Below are 9,520 nucleotides of genomic sequence, written 5' to 3' on the forward strand. Positions count from 1 at the left end.
ATTCAGAGAGCACCTCTGGGCCACCCGGACGAACCAACCCAACCAACCTGTGGCACAGCATTTCAACTCCCCCTCCCACTCCACCGAGGATATGCAGGTCATTGGACTCATCCACCGCCAAACCACAACAACCCGACGGTCGGAGGAGGAGCGTCTTATCTTCCGACTGGGAACCCTCCAACCGCAGGGGATGAACTTGGACTTCACCAGTTTCTTCATCCCCCCTCCCCCCACCTTGTCTCAGCCGGATCCTTCCAGCCCGGCACCGCCTTCCTGACCTGCAGTCTTCTTCTTGACCTCTCCGCCTCCATCCTACTCCGACCTATCACCCTCACCTTGACCTCTTTCCACCTATCACATTTCCAACTCCCCTCCTCCAAGTCCCTCCTCCCTACCTTTTATCTTCTCCTGCTGAACACTCTCTGCTCATTCCTGAAGAAGGGCCTGTGCCCGAAACGTCGAATCTCCTGTTCCCTGGATGCTGCCTGACCTGCTGTGCTGTTCCAGCAATAAAGTTTCAACTACCCTATATTTACCCCTGACTAACGCACCTAACATTATGGGCCAATTTAGCATGGCCAAGTCACCTAACCTGCACAACTTTGGAGTGGGGGGGAAACCAGAGCAGCTGGAGGAAACCCACGCAGACTCAGGGAGAATGTGCAAACTCCACACAGACAGTCGCTCAAGGTGGGACTTGAACCCACGTCCCTGGTGCTGTGAGGCAGCAGTGCTAGCCACTGAGCCACCGTGCGCCAGTTTTAAGCTGCTGTCCTCTGCTCACTAGGTACTAGATTGAGAATATTTTGTATAGAATTCTTAGAGCCACTGAATAGGCAAGCAATCAGTCTCAAACCTAACTGGACTTTGTTTAACTCTTTCAGTACTCACAGCTTATCATCCAACCGATTGTTTTCATTGAAAAAACTTCAAACCATTTGACTGTTATTGACTGACTGTTTCAATTGACTGTTATTTACAGCATTTGTGTTATTTATTTCTCACAAGGTAGAGACTTAACGCACACAAATATATACAATATACACTGAACTTCAGCCAAGAGGCAGATAGATCGAAGAGATTCCTCAGCATCTGCCTCTGTGCAATTAACAGCTAATTATTTAGCAGCTTTGCCACAATGAAACCGTACCAAGAAGCAATCAGAGTTAGGGGTTAAAGAGTCAGTTTAAATAGAGTCTCTAGAAGACTGGTTTACAGGGACAGGTCAGAGGAGAATGTGAACTCGTGATGGCTGAAAAGGTGTCACTAAAGGAGGCCAACTTGACAGCAGAAGAACTGGGCCAGCATATAGATGCAGGGCTTGGTAACGTTACAGAGGAGATTTGTAAATGAAGACAGGCAATAAATTCATGGAAAGCTGGTGATATTAGAATTGAAATTAGTGCTGGAGAGAATGCAGGCAGGCAGTTGTGAGAACAGCAGGAGGGCAGCTCTGTCAGTCAACCACACTTCATTCATTATAGAGTTAGTCGTCAAAGAGCACAACCCTCCCCACGCTTCCATCTCCCAGGCAACACCATTTCCAAGACCTTCGCTCGTTGCTTCCCCCTTCCCCAGACAGCACAGCTCTGATCAGAAGCTGGGTGGGCAGAAAATCAATCTCAAATCCACATGTGCTCACTTCAGAATACATCGTGTTAAAGATAAAATAAAAATAATCTGATTCAGTTCAGCATTATCCTAGTAGAACTGGCAAAGGGATACTATTTACTTTGAATGGCTCATCCAGTGCTTCCTTAGCTTTTCAGCATCAAGGAATGTCTGGACAGCGGCCTGTTGTACAGGGCAAAGGTTAAACTTGTGTAACCTTTGACAATATGAAATGTTACAGAATGATTCACTTTATGACAATAGCCAATCTTTTTAACTATTTGCGTATGTTAGCTTGCTTTGAATGCTATATGTATCCAAAACTAGAGGGCATAGGTTTAAGGTAAAAGGGAAAAGACTTAAAAGGGACCTTGGGCAATTTTTTCATGCAGAAAGTGGTGTGCATTTGGAATGAGCTGTCAGAGGAAGTGGCAGAAGCGGGTACAGTTGCAATATTTAAAAAACATTTGGACGGGCACATGAATAGGAAAGGTTTAGTGTGACATGGGCCAAATGCAGATAAATAGGACTAGCTTAGAAAAGCTGGTTACTATGGACAAGTTGGACTAAAGGCTCTGTTTCCATGTTGTATGACTCTAAATAGATTTCTAAATTTTTAGTATAAAAGTGTTGTATAACTACACGGCCAGCTTTCTGGGATTTATATTCTAGTGTATTGTAATGATCACTTAAGATGCATTTGGAGTTTTCACAGGCCCAAGAAGGTGGGAAAATGAGAAAAAAGATGAAAATATTGACAGACTGAAATCTCAATTCACTTCCATCTTTTCCTAATTTTCCAAGTGCAAGTGAAATAACTCCACAGAGGCTAAGTCACCTTTTATTTACATGTGTGTAGTTTGTGATACTGGCTTGGCTTCCTCAGAGCCAGCTCTCAGAGTGAATTGAACCCCTGACACACCTGTTTATATCTGTCATCCAGGGCTCCCAGCCTCAAGCAGGGAACTCAGATTCTGAGATGCACTGGCTGACCTTGTTACAATCGGTACATTCCCCCCTCCCCAAACACAACCCCGAGTCCAGGGACATAGGCCTGTTCCTTTTACTTGTAGCCCTGGGATTGTTTTTGCACTGGGTCTACTTGCTCTGACTTAGCCTTGGACCATAGCCCGCCTCTTACGCTCAGAACATCTTGGAAGAAACTCATCCTCTTCTTCATGTGATAAAGGCGTCGAGGCTGTGACATCCACCATGTCCACATCCAGACTCTGAGGTTTCTTCGACGCCAAATAGACGGGGAGAAGCCACGGGTTCTGTCATCCTTTCCGGCTGTTCCGAGAGGCTGGGAAGGTTTTACTCACGACCCGTTTGCAAATTTGCAGCTTTCATGTGGTCCACATGCTTATTCAGGGCCACCTCACTCACTTGAACTTCGTACGTCATGGGACCTGCCCACGTCAACCATGCCTCTTACCCATGCAGGGCCATTTTCATGGTTTTGGCACCAAACCTTGTACCCTGAAGTAGACTATCTCTCTTGCTTAGAGGAGTCTTCTGCCTGGCATTGGCGTTGTTGATGCCATTTCATCCCAACCCCCAGGTCTGGGATGATCAGATTTAACCGGGTGTGGAGTCTTCTCCCCATTAGCAGCTTTGCTAGAGCTAGCCCTGTATTTGCATGAGGGATGAACCAATTTTCAAATGTGAACCATGACAGTTTGGTATCAAGTGAAGCTGTTTCTTTAAGCCGGCCTTCAAAGTTTGGACTGCTCTTTCCACCAGACCATTGGACAGTGAATCCAATGGAGTTGTCCTTATATGCCAAATGGTATTTGACTTTTGGATGGCCCGTGTCTGTGACCAACACTTCCAAGAGCCCCTGTATTGCAAAAGATATTTGCAGCTTTTTTATTTGTAATTCCCAGCCTCATGCACTCGCCCAGAATAATCCCCTCTGTGAGTTAAAGTTTCCATTGTGTGAATTTCCAGAAACATTTTCAGCACAAATTGAGAAGTTGATTTGTATTAAATGAAGATTTGTCGATTAGAATCCCTACAGTATGTAAACAAACACTTTGACCCAACAAGTCCATACCGACCCTCCAAAGAGTAACCCACCCAGACCCATTCCCCTACATTTACCCCTGACTAATGCACCTTACACTATGGGCAACTTAGCATGGCCAATTCATCTAACCTGCATATCTTTGGAGTGTGGGAGGAAACCGGAGAAAACACACACAGATACTGGGAGAATATGCAAACTCCACACAGACAGTCACCCAAGGTGGGAATCAAACCAGGGTCCCTGGCACTGTGAGGCAGCAATGCTAACCACTGAGCCAACGTGCTGCCCCCATTTGTAGCCAAATTCAATCATTTCTCATTTATTAATTTCTCCCCACACCCAAAATAACCATTCAGACCAAAGGATGTGAAATTTCATTACTAGGATCAAAGATAGAAACATACTTCAAGTGAGATGGTCCTGGTTCTGGCAGTCCCCTTCCCCATTGCCTCCTGGAGACCTGATAAGACCAAAACAATCACACTACATGAGCTGCAGTAAGAGACACTGAATACTTGGCATCAGGGTGACTGGTCTACAGAAATTTCCAATTTAGTCTCACTGATCTTTATTAGTGTAGAATCATAGAATCCCCACAGTGTGGAAATAGGCCATACGGCCCATTGGATCCATAGTGATTCCCCGAAGAGTATCCCACCCAGACCCACCTCCCTACCGTATTCTTGTAACACTGCATTCCCCATGAGTAATACACCTAGCCTGTACATCCCTAGACACTATGGACAATTTAGCATAGCCAATCCACCCAACCTGACATCTTTGGACTGTGGGAGGAAACCAGAGCACCCGAAAGAAACCCACACAGACACAGGGAGAATGTGCAAACTCTACACCAGTAGTCACTCGAGGGTGGAATTGAACCCGGGTCCCTGGCGCTGAGAGATAACAGTGCTAATTACTGAGCCACTGGGCTGCCCCATACCATGCATTGCTTTTTGGTGAATTGATCATGCTGAATTGCCCATATTTTGGATGTGCAGCTTGGTGAATTAGCCCTGGGAAATACAGGGTTACAGGGATGGGATAGGGGTGGGTCTGGGTGGGATACTCTTTCGAGGGTCAGTGTGGACTCAATGATCCAATTGGTCTGCTTTCACTCTGTAGGGATTCCACAATCATATTTTTGTTCAGGAAGCTGAAAAGAATCTGGTGGGCTTTTTGTCCTTTACTTCCTCTGGTTGATCTTGACCTAAGTCAGTTTTGGAAGTTGCTAACAGGACGCTTTCTAATGACTTAATTCTCCATTTCAGCTTCTTGCTTCAGGAGCAAGGTGTGAAGTCCTCCTGACAGTGCAGAAGACTGGATTGAGATGTGGGTCAGAAAGTAATTCCATGTTTTAAGACTCCATTATTGATAATGTTTAGTTGGCAAATACAATGCCCCTAAAGAGCAAAGGTGTCACTGGGTCTTTTTTTTTAATCAAGTCTTTTGGATATTAAGTGACATACCTCCAGAGCCTTTACATGCTGAAGTGAACCTTGAACACAGACCTTCTGACCCAGACATAGGAACACTACCACTGGTCGACAAGAACTTTAACCAGAGTCAATTGTTGCATGATACTTCTGTTAGCCAAGTTCAGCTGCAGTTATGGATGAGGTGTTGCAGTCACAAAATGCCACTGATGCTGGAAATACTGAAATCAAAACAGTAAGTGTTAGAGATATATAATAGACCAGCAGCAATTGCGGAGAGAGAAAACACAGCAGATATTCAAAATGGGGACAAACTAGAGATGTAATTGGTTTTAAAAAGTGAAAGGTTGGGGTGGAAGAAGGTTGAAAGTTCTGGAAGTCCTGTGATAGGTTGAAAGGCAGAAGGAATTAAATGCTAAAAGGGTTGCAGGAGTATAGAACCACAGGGAGCAGTAATGGGATGAGAAAAGAAACAAAAGACATGTAAAGGGGTGGTGTGAATGGCAGAATCATAAATAGCCACAGCACAGTAAAACAAAACAAAATGACAGCAGTGTCTCTAGCTCTGGGTAATATTGAGGTTAAAGGGGATGTTTTGCATTTCCTGCACTTGCATGGAGAGGTGCCATGAGAAGGGAAAGGGCTAATAGGAGGCTTCAAGGCATGGACCATTGTGTGATGGTCATTTTGGAAATTTGAAAGTGGAGGATGTGTTTAGTGGAGGCATTGGCTTAAAATTTTTAAATTTCTCTGAGATCACTGTACAAGGCGTTTCAGGCAGTGTGAAAATGGCACAAAATTATTGGCCATGAACTCCCACTCCATGCTGTTTCATCCTTCACAATGTAATGTTTTGCTTTGTCTTGAAATTGGAGTTTCTTGTGCATACAGCTGCTTCCAGTTGCAGCCGCATCATTAGCTGACACAGCGCTCCCTGGAACTCTGCAGAATAGGGAAACCATAAGGTCAGCTAACACCTTCTGCAAACATCAGACAGCTGGAAGAAGCCCCATTTCTGCTGTTCAAAGGAAACAGCAATTACTTTGGATTTTTTGCCGATTGATTCCTGTTGGTTCTTATTGAGATAAAGGTTTGGTGGCCTAAACCTTTAAAAAGACTTGCATTTATACAACATCAATCGCAACCATATGGTATCTCATGGTCATTTACAGCCAATTTGTGCACAGTAAACTCCCACACACAGTAATATGGTAAAGACTACAATCCGTTTTCTTTGGCACTGACAGAGGGATAAATATTAGCCAGGACATCAGAGATAATCCCCTTTTCAGAAACGGCTGCTCCAACAGTGATGAGCACTATCTCCTCTGGAGGAGCACACATAGCTGTGACTCTTCCAACTAAGTCAGTGCTTTGGCCTCCGTTTATGTGTCACCCATGTTTTTCAAGACAGAGAGCAAAGCATGTCAGTGATGCAGTGCAAAGTATTTGGCTGATGTAGCTGCTAGGGTTGAACAGTGTACAAGCGAAAGACCAGGGTGAGATTTGCAGCGGTGTGGGTGTGTGAAATGAAGCTGTGAATGTGAGGGATGGGCTGTGATTGGTAGAGATTATGTTAAGTGAATGATGCGTTGAGAAACGTTTGTGGTTGTTAGTGCAATTAGTGGAATATGGTGCTTAAAAGTACATTCGCTGACCTTGACAGCTCATGTGAGTTCATTGAACTTCTTGCAGCTCTGTATCCAGATTCTCGTGACTCATCCTGTGCCGTTCATTTCTCTTCTGCTGTGTGGCGCAGTGTCCACACCCATGAGTTTAGGTTCAAAACAAACAAGAGGAGAAGAGGAGAAGGCAAGGTCAAGAAATGATTTCGGACTTAGGCTTCTACATAACACTTCAATACATATTTTGATTAAACTCTATAATACATGGTATTCAACAATATACTAGGTTGTAATCTTATAATACACTATTGAAAGATTATTCTATAAATTCTACCACCCCATGTTAGCTGGTCTACTCCACATGATTCTCTACTTGTTTCCAACATTAACAGGGCTCATCTTCAAGCTCCTGCCTACCATTCCATGTGTTTTTTTTCTCCTTCTTAATTTGTCACACTGTGCTATTTATGCTCACTGAGGAGCATCATCACAAGGTTCCTCCAGGGCCCTAAAGCCATTGCACAATAACTGCCATAACTATCTGGTCCCACTTCCGTTGCAAAGTTGGTCTGGAATGCCTCCTGGTCCTCAAGGGATAGATTATTCCTCTCCTACTCTTGACATTCTGCACCAAGGCCCTTAGCATAATTTTAGAAATCCTTGGAGCCCATACTTGCCATGGTCTGCTATTTGTGCCTTTACCTGGTCAGAATCTGGAATGAATTGCAGCATCTCCTCCAAGCAGAATGTCCCTCCCCTTTCTGAACTGCAGGCTGTCTTTAATTAGTATCTAGCAAGCTTTAAGTGTCTCATTACTTTGTGCCCCCTACTCAGGTACACGATATGTTTAATGTTCACTCATTGAGAAGCAGTGAGAGTTTTGTTTGTGACCTGCATCGAAAGCAGTAGGTGAGGGTCCATAGCACAACATGATCCTTGTGCCCATTTTCAGGAATTATCGAATGTCACAGCCATTATTTCTGCTACCCTGCATAATTGTAACAACCCATTATTCCCTAAGTGTCATTTCTCCTGATGCAGAACACAGCTACGTCTTCAGTAGTTGGAGGAATATAGATTTCTCATCCTTCCCAGTCTCAGGTTAGGATGGCAGAATGCATTTTTACTTATTACATTCATTAAGCTTTCAATTGAATTGCTATCATTTCAGGCCCAAATGCACGAATCGATTTACATGAATAATCAGTCACGGTTACTTCATTATGAATGTTCTTCAGCCAAGGACAGTATAATTAGTCACTGGTAATGAAAAGTGCAGCTCTGATCATGTTCACTAAAGGTAGCCCTGAATGGAATAGCTCTGAATTATGTGAGGAGTCAATGTTAAAATTGGCTACATTGCCAATTTTCTTTTTAAATTAATCTGAATTTTAATCTTAAGGAAAAGGGTACATGCTCTCCAAATAATTCCTCTGGTTAAATGAATAAATAATTGAATCACCAGAGTGGTCACATGGCAGGTTCGATCTATGTTGTCTTCATGAACCTAAGTATGGACAGTTTCAACATCACAATATTTGGACAATCAAATATAATAATATCATAGAAAAGTTAAAGCACAAAAAGAGGCCATTCAGCCCTGTCAGCATGTGCTAGCTGCAAAAGTATTCTTGCTTTACCTAAATGCAGCATAAATGAGATAAAAGATCTCTGCTGGGTTTATTTACAGCTAAACTAATCTATGCAGTCGAACTTAAATGCAGAGAGCCTGTGGACATGTGACAACATCCAGGTACTTGGTTCATTTAGCTTGATGAGTTTCTTAAAGGGACATCATGCCAAATGAGGTAAGATACTGCCCAAAGATAGCTCTTGTATGCTTCAAGTGAAAACATACAAAGATTGTGTTTTGGCAATACTAGTGGTGTGCATCAGGGATCAGTGTTTGGATGGCATTTATTTACAATTTACAGGGCTGATTTGGAGTTGTAGTGTGTCAATATTTGCATATGACGCAGAGATGAGTGGTAGAACAGAGTGTGCAGAGGACTCTGAAAATTTACAGAAGGATATAGATAGTTTAAGTGAGTGGCCAACGTTCTGACAGATATTGATAAATGTGAAGTCATCCATTTCGGTAGGATTAACAGTAAAAAGTACTACTACTTCAGTTGTAAAAAATTGCAGCACACTCCTGTGCAAAGAGACTTGGGTGTCCTTGTGCATGAATCACAGAAGGTTGGTCTACAGGTGCAGCAGGGAATTAAGAAGGCACATGGGATTTTGTCCTTCATTGCTAAAGGGATTGAGATTTAAAGCAGAGAGGTTATGCTGCAGCTGTGTAGGGTGCTGGTGAGACCATACTTGGAGTACTGCGTGCAGTTTTGGTCTCCTTACTTGAGAAAGGATGTTCTGGCACTGGAAGGGGTACAGAGAAGGTTCACTAGGTTGGTACCAGAGTTGAGGGGGTTGGCTTATGGACTTCAGTAAGGCATTCGACAAGATTCCCCATGGGAGACTGATTAGCAAGGTTAGATCTCATGGAATACAGGGAGAACTAGCCATTTGGATACAGAACTGGCTCAAAGGTAGGAGATAGAGGGTGGTGGTGGAGGGTTATTTTTCAGACTGGAGGCCTGTGACCAGTGGAGTGCCACAAGGATCGGTGCTGGGCTCTCTACTTTTTGTCATTTACATAAATGATTTGGACGCTAGCATAAGAGGTACAGTTAGTAAGTTTGCAGATGACACCAAAATTGGAGGTGTAGTGGACAGCAAAAAGGGTTACCTCAAATTACAACAGGTTCTTGACCAGATGGGCCAATGGGCTGAGAAGTGGCAAATGGAGTTTAATTCAG

This window comes from Chiloscyllium plagiosum, unplaced genomic scaffold (assembly GCF_037043375.1).
Source record: "Chiloscyllium plagiosum isolate Xiang-an unplaced genomic scaffold, Cpla_swu_hap1 HiC_scaffold_26, whole genome shotgun sequence".
NCBI classification, from domain to species: Eukaryota; Metazoa; Chordata; class Chondrichthyes; order Orectolobiformes; family Hemiscylliidae; genus Chiloscyllium; species Chiloscyllium plagiosum.